General features: G+C 29.2%; 1 protein-coding gene across 2 annotated transcripts in view; it reads right to left on the bottom strand.

Moving 5' to 3' along the window:
• Positions 1–15,727, bottom strand: part of Oct-TyrR (Octopamine-Tyramine receptor) — a 1,169,363-nt gene extending 1,153,636 nt beyond the window's left edge. For both annotated transcript variants that reach the window (XM_075365895.1, XM_075365894.1), the window contains exon 1: positions 15,587–15,727. The gene's annotated coding sequence lies outside the window, so the exon portion shown is untranslated. The remainder of the gene's footprint in view (positions 1–15,586) is intronic.
• Positions 15,728–22,433: the final 6,706 nt, after the last annotated feature.

A 22,433-nucleotide genomic window follows, 5' to 3' on the forward strand; every position in this document is an offset into this window, starting at 1 on the left:
TTTTCTTGTCGGACGATCTCAAAATAAATTACAATAAACAGTAGAACAGGTATAATTTTAAAGAAATATATATAACATAATAAATATCAAGAATGTCCAACTATCTTTAAAAACCATCTATGAAAATATAGATAAGTAAAACTGTTTAGATACATTGGAAAAACTGCAGAATGGAAAAGCCAAGAAAAATAGTCTTGAAAATTCCAGTGAAGAGAATAGAACCGGCCTATCGTCTAACATAAAATACGAATAAAAAAAGGTAATGTGTAAGAGTAAAATTAAGGAATGTGAACACGGTAATTAATTTTAAAAATGCTGCAGAATGTATGTTAATGATCGATACGAGGGTTAAATGAAATCTAAAAGAAAGAAAATCATTTTTTAAGAAAATTTGGTTTTTGAAATTTGGTCTTAACAGAGGATGACAGATATAACCTTCGACAGATGTAACCTCCGATTCTCCGAAATGCTATTCCAGAAATTAAAAGAAAAATGCATCAGATTAAATTGGGCCACATTTTAAGAATAAGTAATAATAGAATTCTCTGTAAAATCTTCCTCTTTTATCTAGAAAGAAAACATAAAAGTCTATATTATGATAAAGCTAAGACAGACAAAAAAAGCAGTAATAACAATTCCAGACTTATAAAATCGGAAATTGATTAAGAAAAAAATTAAATGATATCTCAGAAAAGAGAGTTTTTTACAAAGTAGCTCAATAAAAAGTAACAAAATAATTCAGGAATATACCAGCAGTACTTAAAGTGTACTGGTAGTAAAGGAAAGAGAGAGATGCCAAAAAAAGTATTGAATGTGGTGGTCATTAGTTACCCGAGACCGTGAAAAAAATCAATAGCTGGAATAAAGTAGTAAAAATAAAAACATACAAAAAACAAACGATTAGCTAAATATACATTAAAAATAAACGATTAGTGTTTGAAGTGTACGAAATCTATACCAGAAATTATTTAGATTTACAAACTGAAAATTGTATAAATTTTAGAGCATAAAGAAAAAACGTTGCTGAATAGTTTGCATACGTGTTCAGTATATATAAATAATTTGAAGAAAATTTATCTAACGTAGTAGTGTAACTACGTTTAGGATTTTACTGTAGGCTACCTATTTATTTACATATTTATTACCCGATCGTGACGCAGTTAGCATGTTCTCTCCTTCAGTTCAATATAAAAAAGAATATGTAATCATAATTTCCGTTCTCAGTTTACTGACCGATGATTATTTTTTCTAGTTTAAATTTTAACAAAATTATATCCGTTTTGAAAAACTGAACAATTTATAAATTAAAATATATGTGCTTACTACGAAGATTTTTGGTTTAAAAAAATTTCCAATTTCTAGTTACAGTTATTCAGGCATCTCTAAATCATGTAATGTACCAACCGTATATTAAAATGTTCTCCTGCGTAGAAGTTCCGGAAATTTAGCGGTTCGTGAAGTAATGAGAGAGGCTTTGAATTTTATATACTAGAATACGATATTATTTATGCAAACATATTTAGAGAATTTAATTTATATTTTTTTCTAAATATTTATGGTATCTTTATATTACATTTATTTTATGCAAGGAATATATTTTGTATTCTTTAGTAAAATAAATTAGAGATATCAGGAAAACAGAAAACCACAAAAAAATATACCAAATCAAATTTCCGTACCTTAAAAACTGTTCTACAATAAAACGCCCTTTAGGTTAAATATACAAACAAAGACTGTTAAAATAAATCAATTTCCCTTATTCAGGATGATAAAAAGGATCAAATTTAGCTGCAACACATCCATAAAAGAGATATTCAACAGAATAGCGAATAATGCAGTCCAAACAATATTTCAACTACATGGTAATAGCCTTTTTAGAATAGTAAAAAAACACTTTCGTCCTTTTAAGCTGTGAATGGATATGTAAAGACTGTATTATAATACCTTTTAAATGTGGTGTATTAAAAGGATAGTAAAATCACACAACTCTCATGAGCCATTCAAAAGTTTTTAATGTTACAATTGTGTATATTGTGTTTAAGTGTTTGTATAGTGTTATTAACGAGTAAAACTGTTAAAAAGAATAAACAAAAGAGAAGTGAACAATTTTAAAAACAGCTGCCTTTACATCCTTACAAATAAGTTCTGGCTTTGCAAGGCAATTCTGGTTTTACAATTTTTTTTATTCTAACCCTAATTTTGTTGTTATTATTAAACACTTCGTAAAATCATTTATTTGTCTATAACTGTGTTGTACAGTGAATAAACCTAATAAGTACAGAAAAGTAAATCATGTGTTTTTGTTTTTTTTTTTTAATTCCGATTATTCAGTGTTTAAAAATAAATTTAAAAAAAACTGGAATATTTTCATAAATGGTATTTTAAATATAGTTTAAAAAGAGCTTTATCATGTGTTTTGTTTTTTTTTTAATTTAAGAAAAAATAACATTAGTGCTTCATCATTACAAATTTCATGATTGTACATTAAACCATTTGAAATATATTAAGAAAAAACTGCACTCATCATAAACACACATATGCGATCGAGTACTATAAACACATATATTTGTTTATTTTATACAAGTAACAGCAAGCTGATACCCAACTATAGTTGCATATGAGAAATAAAACATGCTAAGTCTGATTGAGATTCGAGCCGAGAACTTTCCGTATGAAAGAGATGCAATAACTGCTATACAAGGATCGAGATACATACATACGCAAACAATCATACATTCATCCATCCAATATATATGTGTATGTGGGTGTGTGTGTTCTGTACTGTATATTAAAGAAAATTATAATTAAAGAAAAAAAAAATTAATTAAAAGGAAACATTCTTTGTGGTGTCTCTTTAATAAACAGTTACTATATAGTTCAATGTAGGTTACTCTTTAAGAGTAGTTTTTATCCCTTATAGTATTATATATATAATTAATTGATTCTAAAAATATATTGGGATCTATTTTTCAGAGTATGGATGCGGTACATACGCTATTATATTTAAAAAGATACAGTTGCTATGTGATTTTTAATTTAATTATCTTTCCTTCAAAAACTTTTTTTAGAAATTGAGTGATCGAAGTCGATGTTGGCTCATTTGATGGCGCTTAACATGATGAGTATTTTAAGGTTCATATACCAATTATGTTTCTCAATTAATTGCTGAGATATCTCGATTTGAATGCCATTAAGGTTATGCTTTGAGTATGAAAAAAGCTACATTCCATTAAAACGCATATCATAATTCTGTGAGCGTAGTCAACGCATGCTGGTTATATGTGGCCTGATGCAATGAGTGTTTTAAAACCCCAACGAAGTCTGTAACTAAATTAGTCACCGAGTAATTGTAGAAAAATTAAATATTTTTTAGTTTATTTACCAAATATTCTTTAATATATAGATAATAATAATATATTTTCAATTTTGAAAATTTATTCTTTGTCCCAAAAATTGTTAAATTAAGAATGTTAAAAAAAAATTATTTTTCAAAATATTTGCTTTTAAACACTCTTTTTTATTTAAGTAAGTATAAAGTAATTGCTATAATTTAATTTTTAGAACATAATTTTTTTAATCGCGTCTTATATCATACCAGTCTTTAATTAATTTAATGTTGAGTTCTATGATTTTATTATTAATATAAACGTTTAATCATGTTCTAGAGTAATACGATAAATAATACCCAAAGCTTGTCAACAACTAATAAAGATCATTACGCTTGTTTATTCTAACATAAAATGTAAAAAAAAATTTGATAAATAAGTCTTGAGCCCTCTCATAAGAAAAGTTATATTTTAAGAAATCTTAGATTAACTTTATCAATTTGTCTCCAAAATTTTCTAAATGTGACTTGTTATTTTAAAAATTAGACTTTTACATGTACTGTAGTATATAGCGTATATTGTGTACATGTAACACTAATATATTTAGTGTATATTTGTAACAAAAAAATTTCTTTTAAAATTCTGCTTTGCTATTTTAAAATTGTTAACTGAACATTATCGATACATTCTTATTATTCTCTTTTTTAATAGTTGAAGAGCTTTCTACCGAATTACCTTTCTGGATCATCAAGCATTGTTCTTTTCTAGAATAGACAGAAAATAGATAATTGGTTTTCGTTTATATGGTCTACTATTTCTCTAAAGAAAAAAAAAGGAAATTTGCTGAGAAGAGAAAAATCACTTAGTATTTTAACTAATTGCTTCCTTTATTAAGTCTTCTTAAAACCGTTTCAAAATTCATTAATCTTATAAATATTATTTCCAAGTAAAATTTTAACGTTAATTAAAATTTTATTTGGGAATAAATTTTTCTATACTAAATTTCTAGTTGATTCTTGTTGTTGATTACAACTAACTCAGACACTATAAAGCGCCGGAGTTCGTGGCGCGAGTGGTAGCATCTCGGCTTTTCATCCGGAGGTCCCGGGTTCGAATCCCGGTCAGCCATGTCATTTTCACACGCTACGTTACATTCAACTCATCCTCAGAAGTAATATCCAACGGTGGTCCTGGAAATTTAAAACTAAAGACACTAGAAAACGGAATGTTTTTGTGAATATATTTTTGCTCTTGCAACAAAGTTAATACGTTTAATAAATATGACTTTATTAATGAGTTTCAAGTTCCAAAGAATATTTTTCAGATTTTTTTGGTTAATAATCTGATAAGAAACTTATCAACGGTAAGTAACTTGTGCATGTTTAAACGCGCGCACGCACACACAAATGTGTTAGTCTTGCAACATTTATTCTTAAAATCTCAACTTGTATAAAGTAATTTTAAAATATTTTAATTTTTGTTTTAATGTATTATTTCTGTGTTTTTTTTTGTTTTTTTTTATTGTACCCGAATATTGCCTTTTCAATCAGTAAGTTTTATATTACTCGTTGGAAAAAATAAATTAAAATTGAAACTATTCATGCTAATTAATTGTAGAAAAATTTTTTATCTTTATTTTTTTATGCATATTATGACAAAAAACTTTATTTTCGAAATATTTACATCCGTCCATTTGTACCTGCAGTAACATATATCATTTTCTTTGTTTTTTAACTTTGTACGTTACTCTTCCAAACTTATTAGTAAAAATTACATGATTAAAAGAATACATTTTTCAACTGCAGCATGACGGGATTAATTAAACTATTAGTTAAATCGTAGTTTATGTAGTGCAATGCCAATTCAAAACTTGAAATTTTTAAATTAGCATTGAAATTAACTCTTTCATCGATTCTAAACAGGTTTTTAATTGCAATTTGTTATAAAAATATAATAGTTAACAATATAATTAAATATAAATGGTAGATGATATTAAGAAATTAAAAAATTTTAAATTGAAAAAAATTTACTAAACTGATAAAATCATTTTATATTGTTCATTCTAATAAATCCATTTTTTTTCTTTGTTATAAATCTAAAAATGTCTGATACTTACCAATGATATTAAATTCATTTTGAATATGTAGTCAAAAATATAGTAATATCAATTCGGTATTTGATTTACCTTGTAGTATGATAATAATAATAATCAATAAAAATCTACCCAAAATAAAAATATTTTCAATAAAATAGCGTAAATACCCAAAAAATTATTTAAAAATTTTTCAAATACATTTAATTTTAATATTTATATCGAATACACCAGCTGATGTGTAGCAGTACGGACAAGTTTTTATTCTGGTTTTCGATGTTTTCGTTTTTTTTGTATTTTGGTTATCTTGTTCTTCTTTTATTTTGTGTTCTTGTAATGTTTTGTGTTCTTTTTCGTTAACTTTTAGTTTAAGTATTTCATTTAGAATAATTTAATTTATTTCAATAGCGCGTTGCTATGGACCAGCTCCAAGCTGTTTCCCATAGCAACGGCGATTCATCAAATATAAGCAACGACATGTTACCTCACGTGAACCCTGCTCTATCAAGTAACGGATTACGCGGGCTAAAATTTTCGAACAGGGGCCCTAGAAAGCCGACGGGGCGTAAGTTAATTAGAGAGGCATTGTCGACAACGAGGGTGACGTATCAAAAACGGATAGTGAAGGTGACATTACAGAGCTTAGTGAGGTAAACCCTCCCTGCCACACAGTATCACGTATGCAAACCGAAAAGGTCAGTTGCCAAGCCAATGAAATTCTGGTGACGAAAAAATGCCAGCGAATACATTATACAGAACCTATTACACGCGTTTATCGGCCAGCCAATCTAGTTTTACAGTTCCTACATCTAACAAATGTAGTCTTCTTGAAAACATTGTGGAAAATGAAGGTTTTCATGCGAAATCATTGAAACCAGAGCCTATTTTTGTACAGGCGTTAACTCTATATAGGAATTGAAGAATTTTTTAGCACGCTTATTTCCTACTGCTACTGTGACACTTTGACGACAATAAGGTCAGGCCACATGGTGAAAGTTCAGCCGGTAGCGTACATACAATACAAGCTTGGACATGAGAGGGCATATAGAATGGTCATGGAGGCATGCGTCACTCAGAGAACAAGATAGTAATCGTTGATGAGTTGCCTAGATTGGGTCACGAGGTTAGAAATGTTGCTAACGTTCTCCATTGTCAAACGAAGGAACTGCTGCCGCTTTATTTCGTGGATTTAGAACCGAAATCTAGTAATTTTTAACGTGAAGTCTCTGAATTATATAATAGTAATCTTTGAGGCTCCGTATATCAATAAGAGATGGTCCAACGCAAATGTTATCAACGCTTTGGTCAGATCAAGAATCAATGTAATCGCCCACACTGTTGTGTAAAATGCAAATCATGCGACTACGGATTGTTCTAAGGCACCACCGGTCCCGGCTCCCTGCGTTAGCTGCGGCGACCAACAACCAGCGAGTTACAAAGGGTGTAAGATTTATCAGTAATATAAGACTAAGGTCTTTCAATCCCATCCAGTCCTATCTTCCGGAATTACAACTATTGGCAATTCTAATGGTAATTATTCTAATACTGCAGTCAATAACCACACTCTGCTTGCCAAAAGAGAAGATGTGCGGGTAACTGGCTCGGATGGTAATGATTCTCATTTTTGTGATGGTCATACTGTTAATGATAGCAATAATGATGTCTTTTTTAATGAGCTAAATATTTCTGGTCTTACCTACGCTGAGAAAGTTACAATGTGTGGACCCTCTGATAGCAATGATAATGGACATAAAGGCGAATGCTTTCGGCTTTATTCGTGCACATTCCCTGAGGGAATGTGCACGGCGGTGCCGCTGTTATTATTAGAAGTATGTTTTCTCACTATGTATCACTTAAACACAAACAAGAGTTTTTACAGGCCACTACCGTGATTGTCCACGATGGACGACCAAGGGTTTTGTCTCCTCAATTTATTCCACACCATGACATGCTGTGCAAATGGATAAGTTTACGACTTTCTTTAGATCTTTGTATCCAAGATTCATCTGTGGTGGACTGCAATTTTAAGCACCTACAATGGTGTTTACGACTGACATCACCAAAAGGCAGTAAAATTTTCCGGCCAATGACTGATAATAATTTGGAGTGTTTGTCATCAGGGCGACCAACCTACTGGCCGACGGATCTAAATAAAATTCCCGATCTCCTGGATTTTTTCGTTTTCAAGGGTATTTCTTGGAACTGTTTACATGTTGAACCACATTTTGACTTGACAATGGATCGATAACTGCTAGTTCTCCGACTTTATTTAATAAATTTACCAAAAAATGAAGTTTTGAAGATTTTTTGGAGGAAAATGTAAGATTGGACGTGCATTTGAATTCACCGGCCTATGTGGACAACGCATTACATGAGTTGACCAAATTGGTTTAATCAGCGTCGTGGGCTTCCACGCCCAATTTAGATTTTGCTCCCCCAGCTCAAAATACGTATCCGGTCTTCATCAGAGAAAAGGTAGAAGAATGCCGGAGATTACGACGCATATGGCAGAGAACTCGTTACCCTACTGATAAGGGAAGATTTAACTGAGCTTCTCAAGGCCTAAAAAGGTAAATTCGGGTTTTAAATACGCCTCGTTTCAATCTTATATTGAGAATATATCTGGTGGACTGGCTGCTGGGTACGCTTTATAGAAATCTGCGAAGTCATTCAAGAGACTCTTCCAGTTTATTCCTCCTCTCCGTAACATTAACGGGACGTGGGCGAGAAGTTTTCAGGAGAAGGCGACGTTATTTGCTAAACATTTTTCCGTGTATTCCAACCCAGTAATATCGAGACAGATTCAGAGGAGATCGGGTAAATCTCTGATTATTTGGCTTCTTCTTTCCAAATTTCCTAGCCAATTACGCGCTTTATAGTATACCATTTCTCTTCAGTCATTAAAGATGAAATACATCCAGCAAAGGCGTCGGGGTATGATTTGATCGCCGGTCGAATTCTCCGGCACAACCTCGGCATGTGATACCCTTGGTTACTTTCATTTTTTAATGCTTTTGTCCAAATTTGTCATTTTCCTGATCCGTGGAAAATTTCACAATTAACTGTGATAGCAAAACCGGGTAAAGGCCCGACAAATGTATCGTCTTAGAAGCCTATCAGCCTGATTCCTGTGCTCTCTAAGGTGTTAGAGAAGCTCTTTTTGAAAAGACTGAAATAATTCGTGGACGATCCAATTCCGGCTCACAAATTTGGGTATAGGGAGCAACATGCTGCTGCAGAACAAGCAAACAGTATTGTTAACATTATAGATTATGTTCTAGCTGAGAAACAGTACTGTTCAGCGATTTTCCTCGATGTCAATCAGGTTTTTGACAAGGTTTGGCATGTAGGGTTGCTCTATAAACTGAAAAAATATTGTACCACATGTTTTCTACTTAGTGCTGAAATCTTACCTAGAATACAGGTGTTTTCAGGTTAAACAAGAAGAGGTTTTGACGGATTTGTTACTTATTCAATCAGGGGTTCCTTAATCTTATTACCTCAAGGTAGGATTCTCGGATCCATTTTGTTATGTTTACGGCTGACTTGCAAATTACGGCAGATACCACAGTTGCAACGTTTGCTGACGATATTGCAGTTCTTGCTGCTCATGAAGATCCGGACACTGCGTTTCGTTTTTTTCAAGATTATATCACTCGAATCGTGGCTTTCATGTTGGAAAATAAAGATCAATGAAATAAAATCAAAGCATATCACGTTCACCCTTTTGAACAGATTGAAACAGGAGGAACGCTGTCCTTAAGTTTCAATCTTCAATGTGAGATCTGAAAACATCGGAGATCTGAGATCTCAGGACTATAAATATTTCGGTTTTCATCTTGATCGACGACTTACTTGGATGAAATATATCAAATCTAAGCGAAAACTGTTATATCTCAAGTTTAAAAGCATGTACTGGCTGATAGAAATAGATCTCGGTTTTCAGTAGTTAGTAAATTATTGATTTATAAATCAGTATTGAAACCTGTCTGGACTTACGGGTCAAGAATTGCGGGGCAAGAAATTCCAGTATTAACATACTTGACCGTTACCAGACAAAAAAACTGCAAAAAATGCTAAAAATATCCTGGTACATAAACAATAGCCTCATGTATAATGATCGTAAGTTGCGAACTGTTCGGCAGGAAATCTCTCTGGTTAGCCTTCGTTATTAAAATCATTTGGATCGGCACCGAATTATTTGGCGGTCAGTTTGTTAGATAACACGATCAGTAATTTTTCAAGATTGCTGAGGCACAATATTCTTGGTTTGCCTTATCGTTTCAATTAGGTGATTTTATGATCTGGCCGTACGAAGTGCTCTTTATTTCATTTCTTTAATTTCGATGCTATCGTTAAGTCACCAACCGCTGTGTCTATGGCTACTTAATGTTACTTCAAATAAATCTTGTTTACCTATTGTTCAGTTATCTTGTTGAACAGATTGTAAAGTTGCTGTGTCATTTTAATAAAAAAAAAAAAAAAATGTTTAATAAAAGTAATTCAGAATTAAAGTAAAACAATGTACGCCTCATTCAAAGTTTAATGATTATAAATTTAAAAAACTTAACACAAATTTGAGTTTTAAAACATTAAATTTTTGTAATTTATATGTTAATAATCGTAACGATTTTTCAATAATTGTAGTTAAATAAAAGGTTAAATAGGTTTCATTTTTATTAATTATTAGCACAATGTAAATTGTTTATTGAAATTGGATCACTTTATAAAATCAAATTAAAAATATACACAATATTTAAAGAAATAAGTAGATAAAATAAACTGAAATAAATAAATAAAAATTATTTCAGCAGAAAAAGTAAAATAAGAAAATTATCAACAATATAATTACTGGTAAGAAAATTAAATTAAAAAATTTTCTTTGACAATGGAAAAAACTAATGACTGATAAAAATAAAATAAAATAAATAAGTACTTTTAATTGTTGAAAAGTATTACACAATGTTTTATAGATTAGAAACAATAAAGTTATAAAATAAAGAAAATTAAAAAAGAGGTATAACGTAAAGTACAATATCAAATGACTTTTTTCGGTGATAAATTGAGAAAATAGTACTTGATAAAATTTATTAAAAAGGAATTAATTGATCGGACAATTTGTTTGTGGTGTCTCAAGAGAAGATTAAATATAAATTTAGTGCTGAACAATTAGTATAAGATAAACAGAAAAGGAAGGACAATCAATTAAAATGAAATATGCATTATCAAGTACAGAATCAAATGACAAGCAACAAAATATAAAATGAATATGGGTCACGAACTTTTTTTATGCACAGAATTTTAACAATGACATTTAACTCATCAAACCAAATTTCTAAAGAATCTTTTATTATTTCTTATATTTAGAATAACCCATCAAATTGTTTTAATTATAACGAGTACGTATTTATAATTAACTTTTTTTTTTACAACGTCGAACTTCATAGCTGAGTAATTTTAATGTAGTAAAGTGGTAGAGATTTGAAAAATAACAATCCCCAGTGGTGTATTTTAGATAATGTCTGCCAGCCTTAAAGAATTATTACCTTAATGTTTATTTTAACGTAGAATAACTTGAACACATAAAAAATGTTTAAAAAACTAAGCGGGATAAAATTATAAACGAAAAATTTTATGACACCAATTTACTATTTCAAAAATATAAATACCTTAAATTTAATTTTATTTATATTCTTTTCTATGTTAAAAAGTTTTCTTTAGCATACAATAGCTACATAGCATTAGCAAGGAACTTTTTTAAATGTATTTTCAGATGAAATATTTTTTTAGAAAATGAATTTTGTAGAGTGTGAAAAATGCTATCCCTGACCGGGATTTCAACCCGGGACCTCTGGATGAAAGGCCGAGGCGCTACCACTCGCGCCACGGAGCTCGGCAAAGGTTCCCGGATTGTAATTCCAATCAGGTATGATATTTTTCGTAAGCGACAAAATTACAATTCCACATTTCCATTTCCAAGTTTCAAGATTATCTTGTGATTTAATTAAAGATATATTGACAAAAAAGCGGTTTTATTATTTCTTAATATTTAATTAATAAATTATTGTTATATAAAATTTTATAAACTCAAGAAACAAAATGATGAAAATTTATTCTGGTACAGTTCAGGGATAAAGTAATATTATTATTATTCAAATCAATAATTAATATTAAAATTGTTAATATATTTGTATATATAAAATATCATGTTATTTATTATTTATATAATGAAAAATCACTTTCGCGTACTGCTAAACTCTGACATTACAAAACAGTTATTCTTTCGGAGCTGTTTTATAGCACTGAGTGATTGCAAAGTTTTTCGGTTAAAAACCTTACAAATAGAAAAAAAATAATTTTAAGAAACATATATGAACCCGATTACCAAGACAGAATTTATAAACTAAAACGTAAAACAGAAATTTAAGTATAAAAATACAGAAAAAATAAAAGACACCATCCGGAGAAGAAAATTACAATTTTACGAGCATTTATACAGAATAAGTGAAAACAGATTAACAAAACAAATATTTAACTTTTATAATAGTAAAATTATTAAAACTAACCAGTTTAAAGAAGTAGAAAACGATCTTAAAACTTTAGAAATCTCAAAAGAAACCTGTTTTAATAGAGACCAATTTAGAAAATTGATTAAAGAATCAAAATTTCCAGAGAAAGATAAGAGGAAAGTTGACCGAGGAAAAAAACAACAACAGAGTGAAAAAATTAAAAAAAATATTGGGAAAAAATAAGTTCCAAGCTATTATGCAAACGTGATCTTCAGTAGTCCAGACGAACAAAAAAATAAAAAATAACACGACGTAGGTCATTCATAATCAACGCCCAGCAAAAACTACTTCATAAAACCATGAAAATTTGTATACACGTTTTTCTTATGGTGTAAATTGATTCTTATTGATCGGACAATTTGTTTGTGGTATCTCAAGAGAAGATTAAATATAAATTTAGTGCTGAACAATTAGTATAAGATAAACAGAAAAGGAAGGACAATCAATTAAAATGAAATATGCATTATCAAGTACAGAATCAAATGACAAGCAACAAAATATAAAATGAATATGGATCACGAACTTTTTTTATGCACAGAATTTTAACAATGACATTTAACTCATCGAACTAAATTTCTAAAGAATCTTTTATTATTTCTTATATGTAGAATAACCAGTTAGAATTGCATACTTGAATTGCAATTCCCAGTTGAAAGGGTTAAAATGGAATAACAATGAATTTTTTTTTTATTTTTCCATAACAATTGAAGATATCACCTTGATTTTTTATGTGCGTAATATTTATGGGAAATCTAAAAACCAATTTCTAAATTTTCTGAAATTCAATCTTGAAAGGTGTGAAGATAGGTAATTCTGTACGATGATTGCAAATTTTCCCCATTTCTGACTATAATAAAAGAGATATTCAGTAAATTTGGGCTTGTAAAAGTACTCTTCACATAAATATCTTAAAACCATTTTCGGTATTTTTTAGCAAAGTAACCGGTTGTTAAAGCGGATGTTTGGTAAAGAATCCGGTTACTTTACCAAAAAATAAAAAATTGACCGCGACGGAAACCATATAGCGCGGCTGATGCCAGGACAGGAATGCTATGTATTGTTAATGCTATATATATATTAATTAATTAATATATATTAATTATACCTATTATAAGATTAATGAAGTTTAGACTTGTAAAGATTTTACTTCCAGACTTTTTCTACTTTTTAGACTCCATTTTCTTTACATATATTTTATTTTAAAATTATTTTATAAAAATAACTTTACAGATGAACTGCTGAAAGACATTACGCACATTAATTATACCGGTTCTTCATTTGACATTCTAAAATATCAAGATAAATTAAAATTTATTCATTTAAAAAGTTTTAAAAATTAATTAATTTTTTCAAAGTTATGAAACTATAATTACACCTTTTCATTAATAAACTTTTTAAATTATACAGTAGTCTTGTACATAAAACAAACTTTTCGTTACCACAATTAATCTTCATAAAATTATGTTTAAAATTTTATTTACCAATTAAGGTGTCACATTTTAAAAATTTTGATCGACCTTATTAAACGTAAATATAATATAAATATATATATTTATATTTATTATGTACATATATTTATATGTATAAGTAAAAATATGTAATAAATATAATATTTATTTTTCACTTAATTTTATTAATATGCAAAGAAATTGTAAGTGAAATGTTTATTGTTATATTATTGAATCATAATTTTATTTAATTTAATATTTTACGCTCGAATAATGGATTTTTTTTTTTCATTATGATAATTTCAAAGAATATTTTTATTTATTTATTTTTTTAAAACGTAATAAAATCCCTTAAACTAATATTAATTATTAATATTTATCTTGTATATATGTAAAATATAACATTATAATATAATTATAATAAAAATATTTCAAATGACAACTTTTCTCTTTTTTCGAGGATGTAATTTTAAGTTTGTATCTAGATACGCTAATTATTTTTTTATACATTTTATAAAACATTTAATTCTGGTTATTACAAATTTTTTTTTTTCTGTCAAAATCTTTTTTATTAGTTCTAAAAATAAAATAACTAAGAAATTTTAAAAAATATGTCAAAGTAAATAAATTAATGTATTTTATTTTGTATTTATTGTTGTTACTTGTCTATGTTTATTCTTTATTGTTCCTATTTCTTCATTGTTTATTTTTGTTGTTTTATAAAATACTACATGATAGTGTTACTTTAGTCGCTAATGACTATAATTGTTGATGGGACTGTAAATAAAAGCATTAAAAAATAAATAAAAATATTTTTTTTTTAAATCTTAAAAGAAAAATTCAAACTATTTTTTTATTAATTTTAATATACTGAAGCAAATTTATTGTATGAAAGATTATTTATATTTTAATAAAAATTAAATTAAATTATTATCGTCCTTAAAAACAACCATTTAACCCGTTTTTGAAAACTATTTAAATTATCAAAAAAAGAAACATAAGTCTAAAATAGTAGTCGTTATTTTACGAATATTTTTTTTTTTTTTACTGAATAAATTTCAGTCAATTATATTTTTATTTATTCATGTTCTTAATAAGTAATATTTTAATACGCACAAATAATTTTTTTCATTCATTATTTATCTATTTATCTTATTTTAAATTAAAAAAATAATTTTTTAAAATGTAAAGATGTTGATACACAAATATGTATCATACATTTAGTTCAGATCCTTTGCTCAGTTGTAAGCATAATTGATTGAATTTTGAAACGTGTTTTTTTATTTTCTTGAGTAATTTTTTTTTTGTTTATCTAAAAAACAAATTATATTTTCATATCAATACATAAAAATACATCATTAGGCCATTATTATTATTTTTTTTTTTTTCATTAATGATGAAAAAAGGAAAAGTTGGATCATAGCCTATAGATCAAATAAAATAATTTAAAAATATTTGTAATAAATTTAAAAACTGTATGTATCTTAAAAAAATTATAGTTAAGTTGTCTTATTATACGGCCTGATATTCACCAAAGATAATTCATAAAAAATAATATCAATTTATAAAAACCCTGGTTAAGAATGAAAATAGTAATTTATTCATTAATAATAATAATTTTAAGTTCATTAATTAATATTCAATCCCTTTAGATTACTTTTTCTCAATCTTAAAATAAAGAAATGTAAAAAAAATCCAAAAAAATAAAACCGTTAAGAAATTAATAGTGATTCAGCAAGGTCAATATTACATTTTTGAATATTAGGATTTCAGTAGAATAATTTTTTTAGCTTGTAGAGATTTTTAGGTAATTTTCTGAAAGTTTATTTCACACCTCCGTCGAAATATCTTTTACATCCATTTTACTGAATCAAAATTAAGTAATAAACATCGTTTGATTTGTTTTATCACAAAATCTTTTTCATTTACAAATTTTAAATAGAATTTTTTGTTTTAATGCTTGTTTTTTAATATAGTCTGAAGGTAATAGTAATTAAAATTTACGAAAACCAGTATAAAAATTAAAAGAAAAAATAAAGTATTAACATAATCATTAACATAACGAAAAATTATGAAGTTCTTTTTAAAAAAATTGTGGGTTGTATAAAAAATTATCAAAGTATAAAAATAATAAAAATTAAACAAACTCACCGTTTATTTTAATTATTTAAATCATAATTTATAAAAAAATATTTACATATATAAATATATTTATATATACATATAAATATATAAAGTCACACCAAGAACATCGCGCACGAAGTACAATCAAAAAGATGACGGTACTCCTTGAAAGCAACGGACCGACTGCGGACAGAAATGAAGCTCGAGTTGTAAATGACGCTCGAATACATAGGAGCATGCGCTGCGTCGCGACGGTCGAATCCCGATGTCCAGACCGTTCTTAATTAAAAGTGAAGGAACACCTCGGAGACCTTATATCGAAATTCCATCACTTGACCTCAAATATGCTCACAACGTGACATAAGTTAACCGCTGGATTTTTTCCTTAAGTTTAATAAAATGCAAAAAGATAAAGAATTAAATAGTGCAGGTTGAATGAATTAACTCAATTAGTTCTTATTTGTATCTTATTTAACTATCCATAAGAATTTTGGGCTGTAATATTAAAATTTAAAAAGGATTGGTAATATTTCTTTCTTTATTATTATTTTTTTTTTTGTAATAAATTATGAAGTTTTAAAACGTTTTACAAAAGATAGAATAATACTAAAGCCATACATAAAATCATGCAAGTAAAATTTGTTTAGCATATTTATATGCATATTACAGTTAATATATTAAATATTTAACACACCGTAAATTTGTAAAAGTATCAGACAGTACTTGTAGAAGTAAGAAATATGTGACAAGCATCTTTATCTTTATTATTATATAACTTAATTTAAGTTTTACTTCACAGATAAAATTGGCAGTTAGCAATCGGTTTAAACTTCACAAAAATATTACATACATAACCTCCTGGTAAATTTTGAATTTATTAAACGAATCAAACACATTTTTTCTATTATATGGGAATCGACTTCTACGGTCATAGCTCTCGTCACATTCTCAAAACAGTAATTAAATTACCATCAGGTTCGTCATATTTAACTGTGTAAAGAGCCCTTACATTTTATTTAAAAACATAAAAATACACAAAATATTTAAATACAAACACTGAAAACATTTACAGGGTATAAAGAGCCCCGATATTAAAATTAAAAACAAAATAAAACACGAAAATATAAATGAAAAAGAACGGCTTAACAATATCAAAATTTCCTTTTTTGACCCCTTATGTTATTTAAGCACCTCCAGGGAAACCGGAACCCTAGGATGCCGTGGCAGTTGACTCCTCCCTATAAATAGTTCCTTAGGACGTAACCGATCATGGTTCTTGACCTGTTCAGGACCGCCAAAGAACTCCTCAGGGAGGCTGCCATTCCCGGTCCTGAAATACCTGGCTCCAGGCAAGCCTTGCGCATACCCTTTGCCCCACGCCATCTGTCCACCCTTGAGGGTCCCCCATACCATCATCGGATACGTCCCGACTCCCCCACTCATGCATGCATGCGAGCCCGGGCGTCCTAGGTAAGAGAGTTACCTATGCGTGCCACGTTTCAAGTATCCTCTTGTATAGATAGAATTAGGCTACTCCTTAGAGATTTTTAACATAGCTTGAATTTAATTATAGACTTTTTAACAATCTACTGACGTATAGATAAGCAATTATTTTTTCTTCATTTTATTTTCCAAATCAGCAGCAGTATTATTTCTTAGCCCGAACCGCTTTCTGAGGTTCTCATATATGGAACACTCTTCCATTCGATGCTTGACTGTAAGTGCTTTATTACAAACACCGCACATTGATCTTTCTTCGCCGGTTAACAAATATGAATTTCTTATTCGCGTGTGACATATTCTAAGTCTAGTCACCGACACCTGTTCTCGGCGAGTCAGCTTCACGTTGCTCTTCCTTTTATATAAAGAAGTTCTAACTCCGTTTAATTTGGTATTAAATCTTCTCCAATCATTACTTCACCGGTTTTTTATTCTATTAGTTAGACAATCTGCCACTCGTAGAGAAATTATATCCAAATTATCACAGATTGTCGTCCTTCTGGCACCTTCGTCTGCTCTTTCATTTCCTGGAATACCAACATGCTCTGGAGTCCGCATAAATACACATCGCTATCCTCGTTAATTTAAAATGTACAAGATGGATAAGATGTTGGCGATAAGGACGTCCTTAATATTCTTGTTCCGAATTGCAGTAAGTGCACTTAACGAATCGGAACATATAAGTACTCTCTCTTCGCAGAAATGTTGAGAGTAGCGAAGAGCTTACTGCATGGCATACCATTCTGCCGTATAAACACTTGCCATATCTGGCAATTTCCAAGAATGGCTTCTCCACTTATATATATATATATATATATATTATATATATATATATATATATAAGTGGAGAAGCAATATAGCAATATATATATATATATATATATATATATATATATAGAAGATATATGGAGCACCCAACACCGTGTTCGGTTTTCGAACCGTCAGTATAAATTTTAATATATTCTTCATAATCAGTGATGGTTGATAAAAATTCCTGTTGGATGATTACTGTTGGTTTCTCTTTTATTTATCCACAGGAGAGATCCAATGTTGTACTTACCGCTGGCAAGAGCTATGGCGGTATTTATCTTGTAGAAATTGGTAATGTAATTTCATATTTTCTTGTTAATTCGTGGTACCTTATTCCTGCTGGTCTGCAATAGGTAGCGCAACGTTCGTATAATGCAGCCAAAGGATAATTGTTGAATATATTATTATTTATATGGGAAGGAAGGCCCATATATTTGCCGCATATCTTAGTAATAGGATCTCTCTTCTATAATTTAGTTGCATTATTCCGGCCTCCAACATTAGACTAGTCGTCGTACTTGTACGAAAAGTGCCTGTGGCATATCTTATTCCGCTATTGTGATTACGTCTAACATTCTTAAATGCAACTTTCTCGTGAATGATTTTGTAAATCAATAGATTGGTTTACAAGAACTATGCTTGTACAGAGCTTACTGCATACTTTTAGCCGTTCTCTGTTACATTGGGGTCTCATAACTCTTCCTCCGTTTTGTTTCTGGCGAATCGGGTGTGTTTACGAGAGTGTTTACGTAAACTCTCTGTCACGATTGTTGATTTTTCAATTTGCATGATGTTCAATCCCTTCTGTAGCAAGACTAGCCGCCAAGGTTCACCCCCACTCCAGGGCTACCAATCCAGCAGGCCGGTCCGGTACTCTGCTGGAACCGGCATATGTCCCGGAGAGTGGATGCACAGTCTCTGCTGCACTGACTCCAGGTCTCTACACACCGAAGTTTTCAGGGCTCCCATGCACCGACATACATGGGCAACATACTTGCCATTGTGGGAGGCATGATCATATATATATATATATATATATATATATATATATAATTATTTGCTTTAAAGAATTCAAAAAATTACAAAAAAGTTATAAGTTACTATATACAAAATTGTCATCCGCACGCTCTTTAATTTTCCTATAACCTTTAATTCTGCAGTTATTTATTACCAACTTATTTATTTATTACAATTATTTATTCTCTATTTCTTTAATTACCCTACATTAAAGAGCAATATTTGTCAGAAATGGTTTTTGTTTGGCAGTCGCGTTTTTTTAATTTTTAATGTTTGTCTCTTGTTTTAGTAAACTATAATAATTTTTTTTAATAACACTGAATCAAGTCGGACCGACTTATTGAATAAAAAATTACTCCAAGAAAAACCTTTTAATACTCATAAAAAAATAGGAATTCATGGGATCAGTACTAACTTATTATTTTTCTTAAAGTTTAATTTTGATGATTGAAATTCCAACTCTTTAACTTTTTTAAATTTTGATTTCTTATTGCAATTATACTCTGAGTGCAATATAATTTTAAAGACAAAAATATCAATTTGGTTAAGATCGTTAACTGGAACCGAAGACTTTAAAAAAAAAATATTATTATTATTATGCTTGTAATTTTTAAGGTAAAATCAAATTTTATCAAGTTTTAAATTTTTTTTTTTTTTGTGTCTAATCAGACCCACTTTTTTTGTACTGAATATTAAAATTTGTTGTAAGGGTATTTTAAATCCTGCTTAATTACGTAATTAATATTTTTATATCCTATGTTATGCGTATTTCAAATAAAAATCATGCAAAACCGAGAAATTTTTCCAACTGTTTTCCCGGCCTTTTTTGCGTAAATGGGTGTAGATTTAAGAATTTAATGTTGCAAAAATAGACTGGTATAAGAAAATAAAATAATAGGCGTTTTTAAAAATTTTTCACTAAGTATAAAGGCAGAGCTATTATGAAATATTATTTAAAATAAACTGTAAAATAAGAGAACAAAAATAAGTTTATTATTAAATAATCGTCATTAGATACTAAGGAACTAGTACATACGACCATGGGTAAGAAGTATAGTGGGTACACTCTCATCTACACTGATGACTCTGTCTCGGCTTACGGATGTGAATGTTCTATTGTACTCCCTGACACCGAGATATTATATAAGCTTAATGCCTGTTCTTCTGGGTTCGTTTGCGAGGCATATGAAACCACCTTGTAAGTTATCGAAACCCTTAGTGATGACAGCTTCCTAGTAATTACCGACTCTAGGAGTGTACTTGATAAATAAGACTGTGTTACTGGAACGGGCCCTGGCCATTGTGGCATTCTACGAACGAACGGACCAATCAGGCAACCAAGATAGCTGCAATAAATGACATCCGAGTATAATAGACATGTGAGAGAGACTTCATAGATCAGTTCGTGTAAAATTGCGGACTAAGTTGAACAGGTTCTGGCTGTTGAGTCCTCCCACAGCATCATGTGCTTAATAAACTTCTTTCCGCGAGCAACAGAAGAGAGCAAGTCATTTTAACTCGGCTAAGGATTGCACCCACCACGCTTATCTACGCTCATTTATTTGGATCTCCTCAGCAGATCTGTGAGGCGTGCAAGGTCAAATGGTCCGTGCACCATCTGCTCTTTGATTACCATACTTTGGAACCATCCGACAAAACATAGACTTGGGTTAAGATATGAAATTTCTACTAAACCGGAAAGAAGGCATAAAACGTCTGTTGCGGTTCCTCTCCTACAGTGGACTGAAGAATAAAATTTAGTGGTTTTTGTCCGATTTATATGTTTTAGTTTGTATTTGTTGTTGTTGTTACTTGTCTCTGTTAATTCTTTATTTTTATTGTTTATGGTTTTTGTTGTTTTATGCAACACTACATAATAGTCTTACTTTAGTCACTTTAACTGTAATTGTTGATGTGACTGTAAATAAAAGCATTAAAAAAATAAATAAACACATAAAGAATTAAACAAGTGAGTATAAGAGAAAATAAAACTTCCAGACACTATGAAACGAGTATTTCTAACAGCATTTATTATGGATCAATTTGAGTTTAAAGTTTAAGTGTAGAAATGTTTTTAAGTTAATTTTAAAGTTTCAATCGAGATTGCCTAAATAAAAATAGCTGAAATTATTTTTTTTTTACTTTCATTCTATAAATGTTATACTCACTCGATATAAGTGTTTGTACTTTGTTATATTTTTTCTTCATTTATTTTGTTTATTTACCTCTCGCATACCATCTCCTCAATGATAATTGTTTAATAATAGAAATTACTATATAGTTTTAGACTTTAGTGTTTCTGTTTAACGTTTTAGTATATTTATTTTTTAAATGCTCAAGAATATTAAAAAATGTTATATATACAATGCATATTTAGTTATAAAACAAATTAAAAATCAATAACAAAATCATTTTCTTTAAGTTTTGTAAAAAAAGGGACCATAATTCTTTGATAGATACTTCTAGCAACTGGTTCAAATATGGTTATAATTAATGAGAAAGATTCTGATGTGGCCATCACACGACTTCTATTAAATTAAATTCTATTAAATTCTTTTAAAATGAAAGTACGTAAAATTTTATTTCATTAATAACTTCTGATATCTTTTCATATTCCTTTTTTTATTTTTATTATTGAAATATTATTTATTCTAAAATTTTTTTACAATCGGAAGTTAAAAATTATTAATAAATCAACATATTTAAATTAAAAAAAAAGTTAAAAAGAAAAAGGGTGATGAAGTTGGATTTAAACTGATAATCTTTCCCTTGTAAGATCCAAATATTTCATTAATTAAACTTTTATTTGACTATAACTCTGGAACCAACAAAAATATGTACCACTTATGAATATGTTGAACAACTCTCAATGAGGGCTGATTATTGCAATTAAGAAAAAATCCAAAATCAAATTATTTTGGATTTTGGGCTTTTCAGACACTTTGGTCTAATCGATTGCAACAAAAAGAGGAAGCACACAACTAGATGTTACAACAGTCCTAAATCTAAAATTTCAACATTCTACGGCGAATCGTTTTTGAGTTATACGAGATACATACACACATATGTACGTATAGACGTATAATAAAAAAAACTGGGAACTGCGACCTTAGTAAGACCGGATATAAAATAAATGACAGAAATAATATTTGAAAAAATGAATTAAGGTAAAATGCTTTTATCTTTTTGAGAACTTTCTCTGGAAATTTTTTACATTTTACGTATGCGTAAAGTAGAAAGTACCTTTAAAACAATAATTTTTATTCTATTTCATAATTTCATACCTCCAGTCAAACTGATCTCACAGAGTTCAATGCAATCGAATCTTTTTGATCCGAGACGTAGGAAGATTGAAAATATCAAATATAAAGCTCTTGTACGTGATTGTTTTTTACAATTTTTTTAGCCGAAATAGAACATCCCTAAGAATATTTATTGTAGATAACTCTGCTTCCTCTTATTGTTTTAAATATATAGATTCTATTTGTTTTTTGTTTTTTTTACATAAATCTACAGAGAAAGTTACTGTACCTAATGACCCAACAAT

This window comes from Lycorma delicatula, chromosome 5 (assembly GCF_047948215.1).
Source record: "Lycorma delicatula isolate Av1 chromosome 5, ASM4794821v1, whole genome shotgun sequence".
In the NCBI taxonomy this organism is placed as follows: Eukaryota; Metazoa; Arthropoda; class Insecta; order Hemiptera; family Fulgoridae; genus Lycorma; species Lycorma delicatula.